The sequence below is a fragment of the Suncus etruscus genome, chromosome 11, assembly GCF_024139225.1.
Source record: "Suncus etruscus isolate mSunEtr1 chromosome 11, mSunEtr1.pri.cur, whole genome shotgun sequence".
NCBI classification, from domain to species: domain Eukaryota; kingdom Metazoa; phylum Chordata; class Mammalia; order Eulipotyphla; family Soricidae; genus Suncus; species Suncus etruscus.
The window spans coordinates 26,644,081-26,669,271 of record NC_064858.1 but is presented as its reverse complement, the minus strand read 5'-3'; the positions used below and the strand labels follow the sequence as shown (position 1 = coordinate 26,669,271).

The window sequence follows — 25,191 nt, the reverse complement described above, 5'->3', positions numbered from 1 at the left end:
ATCTATGAAAAATAGAATCAGTAAATGTTTGGTTTTACAGATTTCAAAAACTAAGGAGATTCTTTTTTGTTTTGTTTTTGTTTTGTTTTGTTTTGTTTTTTGGTCACACCCGGCAGCACTCAGGGATTACTCCTGGCTCTATACTCAGAAATCACTCCTGGCAGGCTCAGGGAACCACATGGGATGCCAGGATTCGAACCACCAACCTTCTGAATGCAAAGCAAATGCCTTACCTTCATGCTATCTCTCTGGCCCCAAGGAGATTCTAATACAAGTGGAAGGAAGCAATTTGGCAGTTTCCAACTGCAGTTTTCAACTCTTGAATATGGGAAATTGTGGGCACAGATTTGAAGAGTTCTCTCACAGGTTGCAGGTGGAACTACCCAACTGCTAGAGCCCCATGACCATTTAGAGTTGGTGGCAGCTTCTCATAAAGCTTGCTTCCATCAAGAAAACCTACTCATCTTTTTCAATTAAGTCATTAGCCTCTAGCCTTGACCTTCCCTGTTCATCTCCAACAACCTATGCAGCTCCATCCAAGTGTGGTCCTTACTTTGAATCTGAAAAGGTTGGATTAAGATATCTATATCTCACTTCACATTGGATGCTAAAGTTCCCATAAGGATGAACAGTAATAAAGTTTTACTAAATCATTTGTCATGGGAGGGTGCAGTACCTACATTAAAAACAATAGTGTATAGCTTATATAATATATAGACAATTGTATGCAGTACCTACATGAAAAATATATTATATTGCCTTTATAATTTACAGAAAGGAGTGCTGGATAGGATCTCTTCTTACTTACAGGGAAGGCATAATCTAGTGACTTTCAGCTTGGCCTCAGGGGCATATCTTTTTGGGGGGAGTCACACCCGGGAGCACTCAGGGGCTACACCTAGCTCTATGCTCAAAAATCACCCACGACAGGCTTGGGGGATCATGAGTTTCCAGGATTCGAACCACCATCCTTCTGCATGTAAGGCAAACACACTGCTGCTGGGCTATCTCTCTGACCTAAGGGGGCATATCCTAATGAGAAAACTATGATACATTTATTAGAAAAGTTCCTGGATTTTTCAACAGAGTATAGACAACTATTCCCTTAAGAGTTATGAGGATTTTAATCAATATAAGTTTATCAAGTCATAGCACCATAACTCAATATACAATCCAGCTACAAAAACCAGAACTTCAAATTCCTGTCTTATTCCTCCAAGTTCTTGGCATAAATTCATGTGTTTTTCTTCATAAACCCTATAAACTTTGTGCACAGTTCCTCTCTTCTTTCCGGACTCTGCTTTCTGATATACAGGCTTCTTTCTAGCACTTTCTTCCTGATGCTTCAAAATAAAGTGCTAAAAAACAAACAAACAAATAAACAAAGATAGAGGCATCTGCAAAGGGGTAAGTTGCAGAGACAGGGAGGGAAATGAAAAAGTAGACGATAGAGATCTCATAGGAGGGAAAAGCTGAAGGAGAGGTTAACCTGGTACAAAACTGTGAAAACTTTAGCCCCCCCCATCCAAAAAGATTGCTCAAAAAGGGGGAAATGCATGTATTGAACCCAAAGTTCAAATATTGAAAGGAGACCCATTGCTCTACTGAAGAAGTTTCTCCCTTCTTTCCTCCACATATACACAAAAAAAGTTTTATGTCTTCTTTTTAGTGTGTGTGTGTGTGTGTGTGTGTGTGTGTGTGTGTGTGTGTGTAAGATGGCAGTAGATAATTGGGAAGAAAAGAAGACACACAGAATATTAGGCTTTTACACCCCAGAGGGAAAATTACTTTGGACATTTAAATTTTGGCCGCTACTTTATGAATGTTTAAATAAAGACATTCAGATGTCTCTCTACATTTGAGGAACACACAGCTGCTTCTTAGCTTTCCCATCAACATTTCTAAAGACTACTCTGAGAGGAAACCAAGCTGGCTGATGATGGGAAATGGGCTGCAAATCAGGGAATTTCCTTGTCAGCTCTGAGTGCAAAATAAATAAGTCAAGATTATAGTATCGGGGGTCCGAGGACTACCATCTGATCATGAGCAGCAGAACAAGAACTAGCTAGGATTGTTACTTGTGTTTGGCAATACTAAATTGAAAGAATATTATTTAAGTGTCGTCTTTTTATACTTTACAAGATGGAAAAGGATAATTCTATATTAGTGAGAAAAGGTGGTTTTCTACTTGTAAGAATATATCTAATATATGAAGCCCGGGGTTCAAGCCCTGGCATATTACACATCAAGACCAGTCAGATCACAATTGTATGTCATAGAGAATCCTCTTTCCTTTTCTCAGAAAAAACTTTCCAGAAGTTCACAGAAGAACTGTGATCTTTTAGCTTCTGCTTTGAATTTTATAATAGATTCTGTTTCATAAAGTTACTCGGCAAATTGGGCTGGAGTGATAGGACAGTGAATAAAGCATTTGTTTTGCATACGATTGATGTAGGTTCGATACCTGGCATCCTATATGATCCCCTGAGCACCAGCAAGAGTAACTCCTTAGGTAACTGCATGCCATAGATTGTTGATACAGTTCTCATTCTCATTCATTGAGTAACTTTTTTGCAACTTATTTTCATTTTACAACTTATTTTCAGTTCAAGCTAGTTTGCATACTATTATATCATAGTGCCCACGTTTTCAGTTTGTTTTCAGGAAAGGAACCTGCATGCTCAAAGTCATTAGACAATACTTCATCATGTAGACTCCTTTTACAGTGCTTGTTATCATATTGCTTAATATTCTAGACTTGAAAATTATAAATGTTTTAAGAAAGCTCTATGCACATTCTAAACCAGGAAGCCTGTCTTCAGCAAAGTTTAACCACACCTGTGATGATTTGCCTAGGAATTTGAAAACCTTTCCATCTGACTTGCCAGCTTTATATTTTTTTATACAACCTGACCCTTTCCACCTGGGTCAGTTTTTCAACTGCAACCAATGGATCAATCTTCATTGTCTGTCTACGCGTGTGTGCGAGTGAGTGTGTTTTGGACACCTCTATGTCTGTCTAATATCTGTCTGTGTTGTACATAGTGGCTGTGTATTTTGTATATAGTCGTTCCTCCTGTTATATATAACTTTCCTTTTCTCCCTCTCCTGCTTACCATTTTGCAAATCCTTTTCTTTCCTTTCACTCCCTCACTTCCGGTCTGTAATTTCTTCCTATTATCACTTTTACCCTCAGTGCTTAACTCCTCAGAACCAAAACATTCCCTTCACACCAACCAGCTGCCAGCTGACTCCCAAAGTGAAAGGATAACCTTCCAGCCAGCCTTGCTTCAGCCCAGAAAGATATTGCCTCTACTACTGATAATGATTTGCTAGTAGCAGACCCATTTCTCTCACTTGTCTTCATTGTGGACTGTTGCTCACTAATGAATTCACCTTTTGAGAGGCCCTGAGCTCTAGGACAATTCCTGATCTGTGACTGCTGCAACCCATTTTTCAATCCACAAGACCACATTGCAGACTAAAGCTGTGCTCTGGATTTTATTCCTCCATTATTAGACTATTTCAAAAGACTTAAAGGGGATAGGTATATTTCCTTTGTATGTTTCTTTAGATGTATTTCCTTAATATGTACAAATCTTATTCTGCATTTCCTTATGTAGATGTAGTTTTTCCACCCCTGTTTGGATTTGTTTAGTAGAAAATTTTAGTAGATAAGTTTCTCCTGAGTTCTTAGTTCTCCTGAATTCATGATTCTAAAATCATGTTATAAGGATTGTTTATCATGTTATTTTTACCCCCATATGCACCAGTAGTATCATGTGACATGTTTCTTTTTTGCATAGGTACATTAAAATGGGAAACTCTTACATATAGAAAGAAATTCTTATCTAATAGGTGTAGAAATTCATAGATTTTATTTTATGGGGGGGGAGAGGTGGCCTTTCAGTTTGAACTTTCGTCATAGTGATTGATTAAGAGTTTAGTCAATTAGACATCTCCCGTTCACCCCAAATATTGGACCCCAGCATGGAGTCCAATTGGAACCAATACTAGTTTTCTGCACCAGCACTAGGAATAGAACTTCTAGGATGCTAATTCTTTCCTGGCACCAACTTTCTCCAGGGTGGGTTCAGATGTCACCTTGATGACTTGGAAACAGAAACAATTTGCTTTCAGGACAGATTTATCTGCCTCACCACCAAAAAGTAAGATAAAACTAGAAGACCCTTTATGACACCCTGACTTTGACATAAGATTTATGCAAAAACCAAGATCTCTAATTACAGAAGCCTGACTGTAACAACATTATTGAGGAGAAATTTTTCTTGGACCATGAAGAAAGACTTTGGGGTTAAACAACTTAGTATGCCTGGAACCTGTAGTTGATCTTATGGCAGATGCTTTATGGCTATATACACCCTGATTTTAGGCCAGAGATTTTTCCTTTCTATTTTCCTCAACTTTTTCTGTGCCTATGAAAAAACTGCAATGCTTTTTTTTGTTTGTTTGTTTTTTCGGGCCACACCCATTTGATGCTCAGGGGTTACTCCTGGCTAAGTGCTCAGAAATTGCCCCTGGCTTGGGGGAATCATATGGGACACCGAGGGATCGAACCACGGTCCCTCCTTGGCTAGCACTTGCAAGGCAGACACCTTACCTCTAGTGCCACCTCGCCAGCCCCAATGCAATACTTTTTTATTCTTTTAGATAGGGGCTCTAGCCTTTTTCATAAAACCATGGAAACAATGGTCCTCAAACTATGGCCCGCGGGCCACATATTGTATTTATTTCCATTTTGTTTTTCACTTCTAAATAAGATATATGCAGTGTGCATAGAAATTTGTTCATAATTTTTGTTTTCACTATAATCTGGCCCTCCAACAGTCTGAAGGACAGTGAATTGGCCCCTGTTTAAAAATTTTGAGGACCCCTGGAACATGAATTACTCTGTTTTACCTCATATTTCTGCATTTTTATAAATAAAATTAAGAAGAAAAAATAGAAAATATGGGGCCTGGGACCAAGTAGTTTCAGGTGCATTGATGGAGATAAAAAGGATAGAACTGAATATCCAAGCCAAAGTAAAATAAAAAAACAATAGAATCATGAGACCAAAACTATAACAATCTAAGTTAAAAAATGGGCCTGTTAAACTGGCAGGTCAGGGCTAACAGGGTGATGGAATAGGATGTACTCTGGAAACATTGGTGGAGGAAGATTGACACTGATGGTAGGACTGGCCCTGAATCACTGTATGTCTGAAATCCACCTATGAAGAACTTTGTAAGTGATAATTGTTTCAATAAATTAATATTTTATAGAAAGAGTAATTCCTGAGTGCAGAGCCATGAGTAATTCCTAAGCTTCACCAGTTGTGACCCAAAAACAAAAATTTAAATTAAAAAAAATAAAGTTGGGGGCCGGGCGGTGGCGCTAAAGGTAAGGTGCCTGCCTTGCCTGCGCTAGCCTTGGACGGACCGCAGTTCGATCCCCCGGTGTCCCATATGGTCCCCCAAGCCAGGAGCAACTTCTGAGCACATAGCCAGGAGTAACCCCTGAGCGTTACCGGGTGTGTCCCAAAAACCAAAAAAAAAAAAATAATAATAATAAAGTTACTCAGCAAATAGCCAAGAAAGGAAAATGTGACCACTCAAATTGGGTTTAATTGCATGCTTCACAAAACCTGCTGTGAAAAAAAAAATGACTATCAAGAGTTTTTCCCCATGGGGTCAGAAGGACTGCAGAGCTGCCATGAGTTCTTCCTGTCCATTTAGCTCACAAATGCATGACCTATGCACATTAGGTAGCAGGAAGTAGAAAGTAGAAGAAGGTCAAAGGGCATAAGCCAGCTGTCTTGTAAGAAACTTCCCATAAATTACACATTTCCACTTTCTCATCATTGATAGTGCTAGTAAATCCAGGGTAGAAAGGCACAGAGAAGTTGATCGTCTAGGCCATCTGTTGTTTGTCCCTGCCATAGGTGACTACAGACATTTGAAACCACTAGCCAATGCACAGAAAGAAGGAGTAGAATAAACTTTCTGTCGTATATAAGGACAAAAGCTGAATTACATTTCAGCTTTCCCAATCAAATTTGCAAATAATACCTCCCATGCCTCATTGACAGCTTAGTTCTCAATTAGAAGTCAGCCTATGCAAGGCAAAAGCCTTATCTATTCTATTTTTGGGCCACAATATAAATAAAACAATCTTATAGATGACAGTAAAAATCTAATGATAGCAATTTGGGTAATTTGAGTAAAAAGTTCATCATTATCATTTCCTTGCTACTGTTTCTCCCACTCCCCAACCTCCACCAAATCCAGACAACAAAGCAGATCAAGAAAAAGAATCCAGTTAATTTTTATCCCCTTTTTAGAGGGTAGGGAGGAATGTTTGGGTTACATTTGAGGGTGTTTGAGAGTGCCTTCCAGTGATACCTACAGGATCATGTGATACCAGGGATCTAACTGGAATCAATAACAGGCAAGGCTAGTCTCTTCAACCCGTTTTCTTTTTTTCTTCCTTCGTTTTCTTCCTTCGTTTCTTTCTTTCTTCTTTCTTTCTTTCTTCCTTCCTTCCTTCCTTTCTTTCTTTCTTTCTTTCTCTTTCTTTTTTCTTTCTTCCTTCATTTTCTTTCTTTTTTCTTTCTTTCTCTTTTTCTTTCTTTCTTTCTTTCTTTCTTCCTTCGTTTTCTTTCTTTTTTCTTTCTTTCTCTTTTTCTTTCTCTTTTTCTTTCTTTCTTTCTTTCTTTCTTTCTTTATTCCTTCCTTCCTTCCTTCCTTTCTTTCTTTCTTTCTTTCTCTTTCTTTTTTCTTTCTTCCTTCATTTTCTTTCTTTTTTCTTTCTTTCTCTTTTTCTTTCTTTCTTTCTTTCTTTCTTCCTTCGTTTTCTTTCTTTTTTCTTTCTTTCTCTTTTTCTTTCTCTTTTTCTTTCTTTCTTTCTTTCTTTCTTTCTTTATTCCTTCCTTCCTTCCTTCCTTTCTTTCTTTTTTCTTTCTTCCTTCGTTTTATTTCTTTTACTTTTTTTCTTTTTCTTTTTCTTTCTTTTTTCTTTCTTTCTTTCTCTTTTTCTTTCTTTCTCTTTTTCTTTCTTTCTATCTTTCTTCCTTCCTTCCTTCCTTCCTTCATTCCTTTCTTTCTTTCTCTTACTTTTTTCTTTTTCTTTTTTTTTCTTTCCTCTCTGTGGAATGACAGGGATTGAACCTGAGTCAGCCACATGTAAGGCAAATTTTCTATCTTCTGTACTATCACTCTGACCCTAGTTAGCACCTCTAATAAAAAAGGGGGGGGCACTTGAAAACCTACCTCCTATTACAAAAACAACTTGTCAAATAAAGATTTCATAAACTCACGAGCACATGTTTCTGTTTGCTCTACTACACCCAGTAACAAGGAGAGATCATTAGGCTCCAACAACTAGCAAGCTGCTTACAGATTACAGAAGGATATACTTAGAAGAAATGACATATCAAATAAGGATAAACTTGGGGTCTTGCAAGGGTTTTAGTTCTGAAAGTTTTATTTTTTAGCTCTGAGATTCTAATTAGTCAAATGTTGATTCTACAAATAATTTTATAGACTGTTAGTATTTCAGAATATTTAGTGAATGCTTTTGATAACTAATTCTTTTTAATCTTCTGAAATATATTTAGACTTAGGGCAAATAAAACAGTGTGATGAAAGGAGACATAGGCTAGATAGAAATTTTGACAGGTCTGAACTTTTCTACATGTAAATTCATTAAAAATGTAAAAAGAACATATGGACAAAGTTTTGTGGTTATTTTAGGACTTTTCTTAGTGATGCAAATAAGTAATAATTTATACCCAGGAGAATTCAAGACACCCACAACCTTCAAATAGCAATAACTCAACTTAATAGGAATGATCACTAGCTATTAACAGTTTTACACTCCTATCTTCATCCTTTGCCAATTCTATTAGGAAAAAGCTGTTTTCTTAAAATTGCTAATGACAATAAAGTACCATAATAATAAGAACTAAGTCAAGACAATAAATACAATGTCTGAAGACTATTCTAGTTTACAAAAGTATCTGGAAAGGGCTGTAAGATAAAAAAAAATATGGGTCAGAGAGATTGCATGGAGATAGGGTGCTTGCCGTGCATGCAGAAGGATGGTGGTTCCAATCCCAGCATCCCATATGGTCTCCTGAGCCTACCAGGAGTGATTTTTGAGTGTAGAGCCAGGAGTAACCCCTGAGTGCAGCTGAGTGTGACCCAAAAAGCATAAATATATATATGAATATGAGGCCAGGTTATCTAAGAATATATGAACTAGAACCACTACTTAATTACTTTTTTCTACAAATTTCAGCAATAAAAATATGTAAATAGGGGCCAGAGAGATAGCATGAAGGTAAGGCATTTGCCTTACGTGCAGAAGGATGGCAGTTTGAATCCCGGCATCCCATATTGTCCCTGGAGCCTATCAGGAGCAATTTTTGAACATAGAGCCAGGAATAACTCCTGAGTGCTGGCGGGTATGACCCAAAAACAAAAACAAAACAAAAAACCTAGATAGAGAGATGTATGCCTTTATCATATTTCTTACTTTGACCAATGTCAATAGATTGAAAATTTTCCATAATCAATAATTTTCTAGTTCATTTATTTTCTTTTACTCATGTGTTTTTATCACATTTACCATATTAAAATATCATCATAATTTTGCTACCGTGGGAAAGTCTTTGCTTGAAACAGATGTTAATGACAATTGGATTAAAAATGTTCAGAAAAGATAAAAACGATTGTGGGAATGAGTGTTAATAGTCTAGGGTTAGAAAAATATAATGATGTCATATTCATACACTTGGAAGATTGATGTTAAATTCTTCCTGCTTACTTGACCATGTGACATTGACTCATAATTGCATAGGTTTCCACATTTGAGTCATTTTCTTAAATGATTGAAATTTTCTGAGAAGGGATAACAAGAGAATTTTCTATTTTTTTTTCTATCACTCATTCCTCCCTCTCAGATCAATAGACTTGGAGTCTCCAAATAAAAACTTCAAGTGGTGTGTAGGGGTTTCTATCGAGTGATTTTACTTGGATTCTTACATTTTCACCAGCTTCTCTCCAAATGGAAGAGTGTAGGTATAATTTCACAGGCATTTCCCTTTCACTTCTTAGAAGAAATAGCAGGGGAAGAAATGCTGCTATCACCTCTAAATATTTGGGTTCTAGTCAAATGAAGCATTGGAAAAACTTGAAATGGACGCCCAAAATTTGTTCTGTGATTGCTTTCTTTTAGAAAATTCTTAGTTTCACCAATTGTAACTATTTTTTCCCAACTTTTGTTTGGTTGTAAACATGTGAGATTTTGAGCCACTCTATCACTAATAAGATTCCAACTTATTTTCTCCACAGAGAACCTCAGTGGAGAATTTTGACTTTACAGAGGATACAGAAACCACAAACCAGTGAATTATTTGGTCATTGTTCTTGAGTAAAACAAAATGAGTCATCTGGACCCTTTGTTCATTTTGTACAGAAAGGGATGGGAAATAGTAAGTTTGGATGTTTGCATATTTAGAAATACTTTACTAAACAACATATTTTGGTATGCAATACCAGCATAAACCTATTTTATAGAAATAAAAGAATATAAAATGGGCAATAAATGAACTGTGGCTAACTAGTCATTTGCTTTAACTAAATTCACTGGATAATTGCCTAATTCAATCCTTAATTTGGTTTGACTCATATTTTTTCACAAAATTAGAGTTAGATTTATAGTTTAAAAGTCTGATTTTTAGAACTTAGGAAATCTTTATATAGTATACACTGGGACTTTCCAGGCAAAGCAAAATAGCTCTAGCTTTTATTTGTATTCTTATCAAGCCCACTCTCACACAGCCTTCTGCTGTTCGAGCCTCTGAAAATGACTTTGCAGAAAAGTTATGATCTTTGGTCTCTTTGATCCTCTGCTTGTTTGCCAAATTAGTTATGATATCCCTCATCCCTTGAGAAGAAATGTCCCTTTATAACCAAAGATCCTTAGTTGTAGTTCAAACTTGAACTACAACTTGAACTAGTAAAATTTGCAATACAAATAGCAGCAACAAAATTTATTTTCTGGAATGCTATTAGTAAAGTTGAGGAGATCAAGGTATCAAGAAATCAAAAATCAAAGCACCAAGACACTCAGCTTAGAAGATCGGAAATTCAAAGCACCAGGTTTCTCTGTCATTCCTACTTCTCACCTTTCTGTATGTAGGGTGCATGTATTTCCCCTCCTTTCTGTGAGCAGCTCCCCTCTAGGACAGATTCCTGGCATATGGAAATTTCAGGATCCCATTTCTCTCATGATGAAGGCCACAGGTACATCTCCCTGTCACCTTTACATAGAGATTAAGGCTAAATTGGAAGTAAATTCAGTTGATTTTGGATTAAAGAATCATGGAGTAGGATTGCCATTTCTGTTTGAAAATGTGCCCCTCAATAAGGGGTAAAAATAAGGAATTTGGGGGGGGGGAGAAAAGAGTAAGATAAGATCATAAATTAATGTTAGGAAACTCAAACTATTCTTGACTGACTATTAAATTTCTCTTTTCAGAAAGGCCATCATCAGGTTTTGAAATCAAGATGTCAGTAGTCAAATACCTCACAGCAGATCCTGATACAATTGTTATTGGGCATGTTTAATGATCTTATAGCCTGTACTTTTTTTATGTGACAACACTGACGCTATTTTAAAATGGATCTTCCTGGTGTCTCTTTTCACATGCTTTTAAATACTGAATTATAGTGGCCAAAGCCATTATATTTTAAGTACTAAATTATAGTGACCAATGGGTAGAGTACTTGCCTTGTATGTAGCCAACCTGGTTAAATCCCTTCAACCCAATGTAGTCCTCTGAGCTCTGCCAGGAGTGATCTCTGAGTACAGAAGTAGAAGATCAAAGAACCACCTGTGTGCCTCTTCCTAAAATAAATGTTTAAAAATTGCCTAATTATATTAGAAGATCAATGTTGCTTGAGACTAAAGGCATCTTCAAGGAGGAAACTGCACTCTCCAAACAAGTGAAAACAGAGATCAACAGATGGGAATACATTAAACTGAGAAGCTTCTGCACCTCAAAAGAAATAGTGCTCAGGATACAAGAGTCACCCACTGAGTGGGAGAAACTATTCACCCAACATCCATCAGATAAGGGGCTAATATCCAAAATATACAGGGCACTGACAGAACTTTACAAGAAAAAAAGCATCTAATCCCATCAAAAAATGGGGAGAAGAAATGAACAGACACTTTGATAAAAAAGAAATACAAATGGTCAAAAGGCACATGAAAAAATGCTCCTCATCACTAATCATCAGGGAGATGCAAATCAAAACAATGATGAGATACCACCTCACACCACAGAGATTGGCACACATCACAAAGAATGAGAACAATCAGTGCTGGCGGGGATGTGGAGAGAAAGGAACTCTATTGAGAATGCCGTCTAGTCTAGTGGGATGACCCACTGCTGGTGGGAATGCCGTCTGGTCCAACCTCTCTGGAAAGCGATATGGAGATTCCTCCAAAATCTGGAAATTGAGCTCTTCCACTCCTAGGGATATACCCTAAGAACACAAGAATACAATACAAAAACCCCTTCCTCACACCTATATTTATTGCAGCACTATTCACAATAGCCAGGCTCTGGAAACAACCAAGATGCCCTTCAACAGACGAATGGCTAAAGAAACTGGGTGCATATACACAATGGAATATTATGCAGCCATCAGGAGAGATGAAGTCATGAAATTTTCCAATACATGGATGTACATGGAATCTATCATGCTGAGTGAAATAAGTCAGAGGGAGAGAGAGAGAGAGAGAGAGAGAGAGAGAGAGAGAGAGAGAGAGAGAGAGAGAGATGCAGAATAGTCTCACTCATCTATGGGTTTTAAGAAAAATAATAAAAGTCATTTTTGCAACAATCCTCAGAGACAATGTGAGGAGGCTTGGAACTTCCAGCTCACTTCATGAAGCTCACCACAAAGAGTGGTGAGTGCAGTTACAGAAATAACTACACAGAGAACTATCATAATCCTGTGAATGAATGAGGGAACTGGACAACCTGTCTGGAGTACAGGTGGGGGTGGGGTGGGATGGTGGGAGATTTGGGACATTGGTGGTGGGAATGTTGCAATGGTGAAGGGGGTGTTCTTTACATTACTGAAACCTAATCACAATCATATATGTAATCAAGATGTTTAAATAAAGAAAAAATTAAAAAAGTAAATAAATAAAAAGATCAATGTTGTCATTGCCACAGAAATAACAATAAATATACTTGCACTATACTTCATATTTACACAGATATCTATAGCTTAAACCTCAGACGATTTTTTTCTTCAAGAATTATTGAAACTGTATAGCAGGGGAGTACAGTTAGGACAAAAAAAGGACTATGACAATGACAGTTGGAAATGATCACTTTGGACAAGAACTGGGCGCTCAAGGAGATCAATGCTATATGCATGATACCCTTCCAGTAACAATATTGCAAACCACAGTGCCCAAAAGATAAAAAGAAGAGAGAGAAAAAGAAGAAAAACATCTGCTAGAGTAAGGCAATGGGGTGGGGAGAGGGAAGGAGTGAAACTGGGGACTTTGGTGTAAGAAAATGTCCATTGATAAATGACGCATGTTGTATATTGTGGCATTGAAACTGATGAACAACTCTGTAACTGTATTTCACAGTGATTGAATTAAAAATTATTTGAAAAATTCAAGAATGATTGAAACCGTGACAATAGAGGGATAGGTTATCTGACACTGACAATTAGATAAGACAAAGAATATGACATCCAGGGACCAGAGTGATAACACAGTGGTTAGAAAATTTGTGTTGCACACAGCCAATGGGGGTTTAGATCCCTGACATCCCATATGATCCACTGAGCCTACTAGGTGCATTTTCTAAGTGCTGATCCAAAGTCAGTAACACCAGAGTGCTACCAAGTGTGGCCACCAAACAAAACAAACAGAATAAAGATATAACACCCAGAGCACTAAGTCTGCAGGAATGTTTCAGAGGCAGAACTATCTATCTAGAATCTTTTATGTTTATGTTTGTTTCTTAGTTGTTTTGTTATTGTTGAGGCACCGTCATTTACAATGATTAATAATTAAGTTTCAGGTATACAATGTTCCAACACTAATGCCTTCACCAGAGTTCACTTATTTCGATCAATGTCCCCCAGTTTCCCTCTCACCATCTTTCCTGCCTCTATGGTAAACACCATTTTTAGGCACTGCAGTTTACAGTACTGTTATGGTAGGGTTTTATGCATAACACCTGGCACCTTCCAGCACCCCCTCCTCTTCCACAATGACCACTTCTTTCCACCACTGTCATAGTGTCCCCTTTTCTGCCCTTCTTACTTCCCCTCAACCAATGACATACTTCCTACTGAAGACCAATTCTAATGTTCTTTGTTTCTATTACCTTTGGGCATTTGTTACTACTGTCTTATGCTAGAAGTTAAAAGAAAAAAAAATTGACAGTCTTCACTGCTATCTCCATTAAACACACACTACACGCGCACACATACACACACACACACACATACTGTTTGTGCTTGTTCTTTGCCTCAGGGCAATCAGCAGAATACCAGTTACTGGAAAGAAATGTACAGAAAATCCCTCAACATTTCAAGAAATCAGGTAGCATAATGTCGTCAAGATACCATCATGTTTATCCCATAATTCACCTCCTACTTATAAAGAAATAGATATGAGAGATATTTCCAACTTCTCCTTCTACTCGACTATTCTCTGCAACAGCAAGATAGAAGGTAGATCTAGGCATTACTCCTACCTATCTTGCTTCTACTATGGACTGAACTAAGTGACCTTTCCTGCTTGCACTAACCATGAATGCATGAGCCTTCCTGACCCACCATGCAGTTGGCCTGTGTCTGACATCATTATGAAACTTGGTATATGAGATAATAAACTTAATGTCCTACAAGGATCTCCAAGACAAGCAACCTAGACTTAACTTTACCCTCTGCCATTCTTCTCCCTTTAGTGGGGATTAAAACAAAAATATAACCATGATTCAGGACACTGAAGCTAAGTTGTTTTGATATTCTCTTCTTTTGTAAGGACTGTCTATAAATGCATATATATATATATTTTATATATATATGTACTTTTAAAAATCAGTGTTTGTACTCTATAGTATTTTATTGCTGTATTGAAATTTAACCTTTATCTACATTTTTACTAAATACTTTCTTCACAGTATAAAACAAGGAATTTTCCATTAAGATGTGTTTATTAGGTCGTAGTTCATTATACATTAAGGAAGATCCTTAATGTATAATGGTAGAGATTTCTAAAAGATATTTGTTAGTATATATTCATTTTAAGGATTTAGACAGAAAGTATGTCAACAAGAAAGCACTGGTACACAAATATACAGGGTTTTTTTAACTTATATTTCCAGGTTTATTCCCCAAATTGATTGAGAAAAGCACTTAACTTTAATTAACACATCTGTAAACCTCTGTTCTTTCAAGAGGATTAAAGCTGTGTAAATTAAGACTACCCTGAAAAATTAAGCATATTCTCGCATAATAGGAAAAATAATTTTAAAGCAAGTTTTATTTGTGATAAAATATTTAAAATTTGAGCATGGCTTTTATTTAGTCATATTTGATCACATTCTAAAAGGCTTTGGATACAAACTAGAGAGCCCTCTCCTAGTTGATAAGTGACTTCGGATAAATGAACTACTCTCCAATTTCTTCCTCTAAATAACATCAGTAGCACCAAATGTTAGCAGCATGACTTAACTATAACAACATTCATCACAACTGAACTTGCTATTGCATACTGAGTAATATAAGTATGCACATTTGGGTAGGGAAGATAAATAATACTGACAACATTTGCTTCTGTAGAGAGTTGTTACACAGACAAAGATGATATACAGCCTAGTATTTACAGGAACAGAAAGAGGGAGAGGAAAAGAGAGGGGAGGAGAAGTGAGGGGAGAGAAGGGAGGGGAGGAGAGGAGGGGGAAGGGAAAAAGAGGGAAAGGAAGAAGAGGAGAAAAGAGGGGAAGGGAAAGGAGGGGAGGGGAGAGGAGGGAATGAGAGGGGAGGAAAAGAGAGAAAAGGGGAATAAGGAGGAGAGGAGAGGAGAGGGGAGGGGAGGGGAGAGAAAAAGAGAGACATACAGTAGTACTCAATAAATTATTCACTAAAGTTTTGTGACTAAACTTTGTCCTAGCTCAGTATCAGTAATTTGAAAGAGAGCTAAAATTAATGTAAAGAAAGTTATCATATATAAAAAAGCCAATTAATTTGTGTTAGTTATTGAAAGACTGTCCCAGTCTATAGGCTGATAACATGATTAAGATAACAATATATGGGGCTGGAGCGATAGCATAGCAATAGGGCATTTGCCTTGCATGTGCTAACCCAGGATGAACAGCGGTTTGATCCCCTGGCATCCCATATGTCCCCAAGCCAGAAGTGATTTTTGAGCACATAGCCAGGAGTAACCCCTGAGAGTCACAGGGTGTGGCCCCAAAATCAAAATAAATAAATAAATAAATAAATAAAATAACAATATTTGTCAAAAAAACATTAATGCTACCTGAAACCTTCTCATTTTAGCCACACTTCAAGTTGTTTTTCATTGCACCTGACAAAATTTTTAGTTTCATAGGAGTATGTGAAGTAAATAAATATAATTTTTGTATTGTTCCCATTTATAAATAAATAAATTTTCTGGACTAAGAAAAGAGTGTTATTTTAGCTGTTGGATTTCAATGGGCGGTTCTTTGGGCTAACTATTTCTTTAGTTGAAATTGCTCATTCATTTTATCTATATATGATAGTGATACACAGAGTTTTATCACTAGGTTTAAAACAATAAAGTCAATAAGCATATGAATTTGCTCTAGGAATGTCTTTTGCATTTGAGTTGTGAAAGATCAGACTTAAATTCTCCCTGCTAAGATGGTAAAGCTCATGACAGGATGAATATAGTCAGATTGGACTCTACAGGATCTCAAAACACTAGTGTGAATTTGAGTTCCAATGTGGAAACCCTCCTCCCCCTCATATCTCCTCTTATACCACCAGATTCCATGTTGACACATAGAGGCATGTGAGGCAGATAGTGCTATAAACCCAGCACCACACAGGACCATCTGGAACATGTCAGAGAGGTGAGGAGAACCATTCCTTCCTCCCTGCCCCCACATATAATGACCTAAAAGGAAGCCGGAGTTCATTTCCATAGCCTTCCAATGGCCCCTCCATCTCCAGAGAATTGGATTGGCTCTGTTGTAAGCAAAGAAACTGTTCATGTGGGAAGTGTTCATCCCATGGGATCTTACAATGGTTCAAATTTAAACAATAAATCTGGAGGAAAAGAAGAATGTGGGAAAAACAGAGTGAGTTCTCGTGTGTTTGTATAATTTTTACTCTTCAGCTACAGGGAGTCATATGCCATCAATGGCTTCACATTTTCAGTGCTTGGACCCAAGCCAAGAGGAAATCTAGCTACCCCCTCACTGAGGACAGTCCTGTGGCCTACAGAGTGGCCTCAGTGGTGAGAACCATGACCCAGGATGTTTCCCTTGTGCTTGGCTGGGGAAAGTGGACGTGCAGACCTGAGCACTAGGGTCTGCTCATTAACACTCTCCAGCTGGCTGGAGACATGGGATCCCAAAATAAAAGTGACGTGAAGCATCTTTAGGCCTGAGAAGGCCTTCCACTAACTCCAGGGTCTGAGACAGGAAAGAACTTTCTGTGATCTGGGCTTCTAGCTTACGTGCTGGGGAAGAACACTTTTCCTGCTGTGCTGTTACAGAAAGGACATGGGGAGGACTGGGACTGCCTCATCACAGGCCCCCTAAATCCCAGGAGGTGGGATCAGGTCTGGAAACCCGATCCAAACAACCTAGAAGACTTGCAGGCACTTGTGTCTGCCCTGTCCTTTGAGTCTTTCTCAGACATGGTCTGAGACAGAAAAAACAAAAATAAAGTTTTAGATTTTTATGGGAAATCATAGTAGATGGGTGATTTTTTTTACATTATTTATGGGAATCACAAACAAATGGAGGTTCTTTGCCAAGAGGATTCAGAGTAATACAACTAGCTATGTGCTTATCAGGGTAATTTGGCTGTCTGAACTATCTCCACCCACCCGAATTGACAGAGAGACCTAACTCCAATATCTTATCAACCTGCTTAAAAAATATAAATCAGGGGCCAAAGAGATAGCATGGAGGTAAGGCATTTGCCTTTCATGCAGAAGGTCATTGGTTCAAATCCCGGCATCCCATATGGTCCCCCATGCCTGCCAGGAATGATTTCTGAGCATGGAACCAGGAGTAACCCCTGAGCACTGCCGGGTGTGACCCCAAAACACACACACACACACACACACACACACACACACACATATATATATATATATATATATATAATAAAAATTTATTAGGAGTGAATCCAGAAACTGAAGCCTATAGATGAGGTGTGTCAATTATATCCATCACAGGATTCTTATACATCTGGTCTTGGTGAAATACATATTAAGTATGTTTCACCCTAAAGCAATAAGTAATGAGACCAGACTGAGATCGTATACAGCAAGTAGGGTGCTTGGCTTGTATGCAGCCAACCCAGGCTCAATACCCAGCATCCCATATTGATTCCTGTACCTCAGGTCAGTAGTGACCTCTGAGCACAGAAATAGTAGGAAGCTCTGAGCACTTCCAGGTGTGGCCCAAAACCAAAAATAGAAAAATAAAACCACCTGAATAATGTTGTCTGTAGATATCAGACAAGAACTTGACATTAAACTGGGTTACTGGCCACACATCGGATATTTCATTGTGTCATCTTCATCTCTATTGTCATTTACTTTCTGAAACTAAGTAATTCCGTTGATAGAAGATTCCAGTTCAGGAAGATTAAATACTTGACCAACCTCAACTGTTCATTTGCACATAGCCTAGGTGTGAGAAAAACAGTTTTGATAAATAAGCACATGTGTGATACATGTCTGATACATAAGCACACTTCATGACAATGACTAGATCATCATTGATTATTTTGGTTAATTTGCTTTGGCCCTCTTCAAATATTTTTAAAGATCTGTTTATTATACTTTTGATTCTGTGAGATATAATTTTAACTGGATCAGCTGTGCAATATTTGAGAATTTTGTTTGTATCACTCATCATTGATTTCATCATATAATTTGAAAAAAATCCTATTATAAAAACATCATTTGTCAAAATGAGTTACATTTTATTATTTTTGAGTTACATTTAATAAACAAAAGGTGATATTTAGAGACCCTAGAAATTGAAAAGATTGTGGAAATTATCCTTCTAATATTAATTTATTTCCTCTTTATTTCCCAAATTCTGATTGCCCACTAAAATATAGCAGGTCCTGAGATAGGTACTGAGAAGTCACTGAAAAAGAATAACCTCTGCTAATATAGCTTTATAATTTGGTGAAGGAAATAACTATTATCTATCAAGGATTATATGGGGAAAAATACCAAAAGTAGGGTTAAAAATATTGCAAACCACAGTGCCTAAAAGAGAGAGACAGAGGCAGAGAAGAAAATATCTGCTATAGATGCTGGTAAAGGGAAGGTAGTGTGGGAGGAAAAATGGGGACTTTGGTGACAGAAAATGTGCACTGGTGAAGAAATGAGGGTTGGAACTTGTATGACTGAAACTCAATCATCAACAACTCTGTAACTGTGTGTCTCATAGTGATTCAATTTTTTGAAGTATTAATTTAAAAGAAAAGTGAGAGTAAGAAAGATCCTAAGGATGAATATCAAATTTATTTACTTTAGACACTCAATAAACTTATCCATACCAGGGCTGAAAAAAAGCAAAGAGGTGATGAGGCCAGAGAAAGAGTATAGTGGATAGAATGCTTACTTTGCATAAACCAGGTTCAATTTTCAGCATACCATATGGTCTCCTGAGCCTGGTCAGAAGCAATTTCTGAGTGCAGAGCCAGGAGTAATCATTGAGCATCATGGGGTGTGGCCTGAAGCGAATACAAGGTAGCAAGGAGATAAGAGGGTAAATCCTGTAAATACCAAGTCCTCTAGGCTTAAGGGAACAGCCAATTCGAAGTCCCGAGGCTGCAAGCAGTTCTCCTTTATATGCTTGAAGAACTAAGGAGGCCAACCTTATGAAGGTTATCCACAGGATAAGATCAGAGATCCTGAGGCCAGACCTGATCTGACTTTCCAGTTCTTTATAGGAAGTTTGACTTTTATTCTCCATGAAGTGGAAGATTGGGGGAAGGAAGCAGACATTGGTAAAGGGACTGGTGTTAGAACATTGCACATCTGAAACTCAATTACGAGTGACTGTAACTCGTGGTGGTTCAATAAAACATTTTTTAATAAAAAATAGAATGTTACAGTTGAGCTTTAAGCAAATAAAATTCTGACTATTCTGATATTCTGAGTATTTTTTATAAGTACCTTTAGTTAAACACCTTGATTACAAATATTGTAGTTGGGTTTCAGGCATGTAAAGAACATCCCCCCCCCCCTTTACCAGTGCAGCATTCCTATTACCAATGTCCCAAATCTCCCTTCTCCCCAACTCACCCCCACTTGTACTTGAGACAGGCTTTCTACTTCCCTCATTCATTCACTTTGTTATGATAGTTCTCATAACTGGTTCTCTAACTGGACTCATCACTCTTTGTGGTGAGCTTCATGTCATGAGATAGACCTTCCAGCCTTCCTCTCTTTTGTCTCTAAGAACTATTGCAAAAATGTCTTTCATTTTTCTTAAAACATATACATGAGTGAGACTAGTCTGAGTCTATATCTCTTTCTCTGGCTTATTTCACTTAGCATAATAGATTTCATGTACATCCATGTATAGGAAAATTTCATGACTTCATCTCTCCTGACGACTGCATAATATTCCATTGTGTATATGTGCCACAGTTTCTTTAGCCATTCATCTGTTGAAGGGCATCTTGGTTGTTTCAGAGTCTGGCTATTGTAAATGGTGCTGAAATGAATATAGGTGTGAGGAAGGGATTTTTGTGTTTCTAGGGTATATATCTAGGAGTGATATAGCTCAATTTCCAGTTTTTGGAGGAATCTCCATATCGCTTTCCATAAAGGTTGGACTAGACGGCATTTCCACCAGCAGTGAATAAGAGTTCCTTTCTCTCCACATCCCCACCAGCACTGCTTGTTCTCTATTCTGAGTATTTTCAAATGTATTTCAAGACTGTGGGAACTGATGGTCCATTCCTTTCTGACTATTAACTATATCCACTTCAACTACTAAATAACAGAAATTACTTTTGAAGTTTATTTGACATTAATTTTGACTGCTCAAGAATACATACTTACAGTGCCATCTACTGCCTGATAGTAAAACTGTAACATCAGTACTGTGGAATTAGATACATAAAATACATAAAATATCCTTTCAACAGTCTATTGTGGAAATCAAATATCTTGCATACTGCACTAATACTGAGCAAAGCAAAGTATATAACTAACTTGACGAACAAAGTTTAATATTTAGAGGAGAAAAAGACACTTCTTGACATAGTAACCCCAAATTAGTTTTATAAAATGTAAAACAAATGTTAAGCACACATGTGTACAAACATGCATACATATGTGCATAACAAACTGTTTTAGATTAATATATAAATGCTAAAACATGACTTTTTATGAAAATATTATGGTTGTTTAAAAAAAAACAATTATTTCACATGCACTAACATCTGTTGACGCCTTCACAAATGTCTATAAGTCCTATAAGTAATTCCATACTTATTTGAAGCATTTCTACTCCAAATATTTGCTCTAGTAATTTGTGTCACTTATTCTCTGTGTTACCATTATTTCTAGGATATACTGTCAAATGAAATAGGCTTAGAAAGTGTATACTCTGTCATCTGGGAAAGGGGAATAAAATTATAAGTAAAAACACAACACAGTGTGTATATATATGCATACAGCCACAATGACTTAAATTAACATCCTTTAATAACATTAAATAAGGTATTTCTATGGAAGTCTGATCATAAACTGACAATTGAGCCAAGAATAAAATTTCTATACATGATATACTACACAAATTCTCTATTCTTTTATAGAGAATATGCTAACTTCAATTTAATAATAATTATTAAATAAATTCACATGAACCTCAACAGAATTTTATATTCAACATTTTCTCTTCCTACTTTCATGTCTCTTGAATTAACATAAAATAATATATTTACTTGGAGTGATTTGTGGATCTCACTATATTATCTAGTAAGAAGTAGGAACTATCTTAGTAAGAAACAAGCCTTTGTGTATTTTAGTAAGAAACAAGCCTTTGTGTATTTTAGTAAGAAACAAGCCTTTGTGTATTTTGTGCTTTTGAAATTGACGGTTCTTCACTCTTCTGTGCTTTTAACCCTCTTCAATATATAAGTAAAGGGAACTTAAGTGTTCTCAACACTTGAGTTACCCTCCAATTAATTGACAGGATGGTCAAAAGCAAACTAGAGATATGAGAAGAATAAAGTGGAATAGTCATTCCAATTATTAGTCATTCCAATTAGTCCTCCTTCCCTATCTCCCTCTCTCCTTCCATCTGTCAGTCACTCAGCACATTTTATTGAATTCTGCTGTGAGGAGTTTCAAGGGGGAGGAAAGACATAATGAATAAACATAGGCCCTTAGGACAAAGTCACTAACCAGGAACTAGGACTGGCGCAGAACCAAAATAAAAGTTGTGTAAATGAAGTCTTGTGTTTCTTCACTGACCTCTTGGATAAAGCCCTTAAATTATTCCTTGAAAACAAAAGCTCTCACCCCTCCTAGTGTCTTCTACATAAAAGCTTAATAGATATGGAGCAGATTGGACCTTAAATATTTTTCATCTTCCTATAACCCAATTCTATACAAATAATATAAAGTAAAACTTGGGATATATTTGCAAAACACTCCACTAAAAACCAAACGTATGCATACACATGTGTGAAAATGAATTATTATGGCCTATGAACTCTAACACACTGCAAGGCAACACTAAAAGGCACTCAAATAGATCCCATATAAATGAAAATATCCTTTGTTTTAATTTAATTTTTATTTTGATCATAGTGGCTTACATATTGTTGACTGTAGGGTACCTATCTGAGACCCACCCATTTCTGGGAGGGGTCTTGGGAACCGGATAATAGGTGTGACCTTACCTGCAAGACCCGGCCCATTCCTGGGAGGGGTCTTGGAATAGGTAGATAAACCCGAAAGCCAGGGGATTAAGGGGCTTTTGCCTTTTGGCCGTTTCCTTTGGCCCTGAAGATGGCTGAAGTGAGTTAAGACGCAGGGCTAGCCAAGAATGGCTGAATGCTTGAAAGGTTATGAGTAGGCCACATACATGTAGTGGATAGGGCATGAATAAAGTTGTTGCTTCCTGACGCCTGCCTGTGAGTGAGTTCTATACCTGTCGCTTTCCTGGACCCCAGACCCACCGGTTTATGGGGGTTGCGGAGCCACGTGGCCTGGGATGGCACAAAAAGAAATCCATCGCCATCCACCGCCATCCAGCCCCATCCTTAATTATGTAATGCAAGAGTTGACAATAATATTTTAGGTACATATTTACATAAAATCAGGGGGGATTTCCATCACCAATTTGTCCTCCCTACACCTCCGTTTTTGTCCTACCTCCCATATGTTCTTCCCTCACCCCTAGGGCTGCCAGAATATGTTGTTCTCTCTGTATCTAGCCTAATACTTAGTAGTCTTGCACCTGTTTGGTCCTGGTGCCTCCCTTATTTCCCCCTCTAACTGGGGGTCAGGACTAGCTAGTTCAAGTTGCGTGGTTTTGTTTGAAGAAGGGAATAGTAGTAAACTGGGGTAAAGGTCTAATACGCAGAAAATAAGCGGAATTCTTCTAGAGGGTCTCATCCTCAGTTAGAGAGACGAAGGAGAAAAAGGTGAAACACTACACCAGTACAAAAACAAGTGTCAAATATCCAGTGAGGACTCCAACAATAACGCTAAGCACCACCACAAAAAAAAAAAAAAAAAAAACGCCACGGTCTTGAGATAAGAAACATGGTAGAGCATATAAAGAAAGAAAAGAAAAGAAAAGAAAAGAAAAGAAAAGAAAAGAAAAGAAAAGAAAAGAAAAGAAAAGAAAAGAAAAGAAAAGAAAAGAAAAGAAAGTGTAAATGGGGGCAACAGCTTCAGTAACCACACCAAAACAAAGAAATCAACCAAAAATAGATAGGTAAATATAATAATAATGATAATAAATGAAGATAAAAATAATATATATAAAAAGATAAACAATATTTTGTGTTTTATTTCTTTCCCTCCTGCCCTGGCACAGTAAATATTGGAGTCATTCCAAAAGGAATTCACTTGGCCTAAGAGATATGGGGTTTCTCCGCCCTTGGAGTATATTGTCACGAGATCAACTATAGACTCTGTTCAGGGAAAATATGCTTTTTATGTTATTAAGTTCTCTTTCACTTACACAATTTTATGAGAAACATAAAATAAAAATGTTTTGAGTTTCTGAAACCTAGGAGATAATCCCCCAAATTAATGTATAAATAAGTTTTTTTTTTTATTTTGGTTTTTGGGCCACAAGTAGCTATGCTCAGAAATACTCTACACTCAGAAATAGCTTTTGGCAAACTTAGGTGGCTATATGGGATTCTGAGGATTGAACCCAGGTCTGTCCTGGGTCGGCCACATGCAAGGCTATCACTCTTACCCCATAGTTCTTATGCTTAAAATATCAAAGAAAGTGTAGACCAGGAAGACCAAAGCAATTTACAGCTGCTTTGATGAGAAGCTGAACCATGTCAGAAAATGTTAAAGTAGCACTCCAAAACTGAATATGGGCAATAATTCTATTTTTGTTATCCTCTTTTGAGAAAGATTCTTTGAAAAGTTTCTACAGTTCCTGTAATGAAAGTTAAAAACTCAAACAAGGAGTTGGAGAGATAATTTATAAGAAAGGGGACTCACCTTGCATATAGCTGACTCAAGTTTGATCCCCAGCACCACATTTAGTTCCCAAACCCCCACCAGAAATGATCTCTGAGCACAGAACTAGTATTACAACAATAATACACTTGTTATTATTCAATAACAAAGAAAGCTCAAAGAAAAGTGTCAGAATGTATTGTAGGCTCTCAGAAACTGTACTATCTAGAAATATGAGGGACTTTATGTGCAGATCCAAATCCAGATAGAAATGGACTACCAATGGCCAGTAGCCCAGACTACTGACAGATGGTCAATAGAAATTTTATTAAGGCTATCTGTGCTTTTTGTATTCTATCCTATTTTTCTGGTCCATGTAACTATGTTATATGACTATAAACAAGGGTATTTAACCATGAGGGATGAAAAAGGAAAGGAAACAATGCTAAAAACTGGGAACATATTAAAACGATTTGCCTGCTGCAAGGAGACGGAAGCCAGATACCTGTATAATATAATAGTGCTCCCTTCAGCAGCTCATAAACTAAAACTGGAACAATGCAGAAAATATTAATATGGGCCCTGTGCGAGAATGACATGCAAATTCAAGAAGCATTCCATATTTTAAAAAATCAGGATGTTTGTCTTTAGCTCAGCCTAATTGTAATAATTCTATTGGGAATAATAGGGTTCATATGGTCATGTGTTCCTGGCTCAATGTAATCTCAGTAGGCCCCAAGGCCATTGCTTTAACTTCTGGAGCATTCTCACGAATGACTATACTAGAAGACATGATGTCTCAATCATATTTGGACTCAAAAAAAAAGCACCCAAAGGATCAAACCTATAATAATAATAATAATAATAATAATAATAATAATAATAATAATAATAATAATAATAATAATAATAATAGAGTGCCTTAAACCAACATGGGCTTAGAGTAATTACCAGGAATAAGCCCTAACCACCACCAAGTGTAGATCAAGCCCAAAAGCCATCAAACAAATAAACAAAAAAATAATTATTCTCCTGGCATTAAATATGGGCCATGGAAAGCTAATCCATATGTGCTTCCAATAGGTGCTCCAAAGCTCATTTGTGTAAAGCAGGTAAATGCCTAACTAGCAACAATTCAGACAGATATTTTAAATTGCCATTATGATATTACCACAAATAACATAACCACATTGTTCTTCTAGTTTAGAATTCTGGCAACAAGCT

The 25,191-nt window shown here is 37.1% G+C and overlaps 1 non-coding gene across 1 annotated transcript; it reads left to right on the top strand.

Moving 5' to 3' along the window:
- Nucleotides 1–24,487: 24,487 nt before the first annotated feature.
- LOC126023715 (U6 spliceosomal RNA) lies at nucleotides 24,488–24,594 on the top strand. Its single transcript, XR_007500801.1, has one exon. It is a non-coding gene; the product is annotated as a U6 spliceosomal RNA (small nuclear RNA).
- The last annotated feature ends 597 nt before the right edge of the window (nucleotides 24,595–25,191 follow it).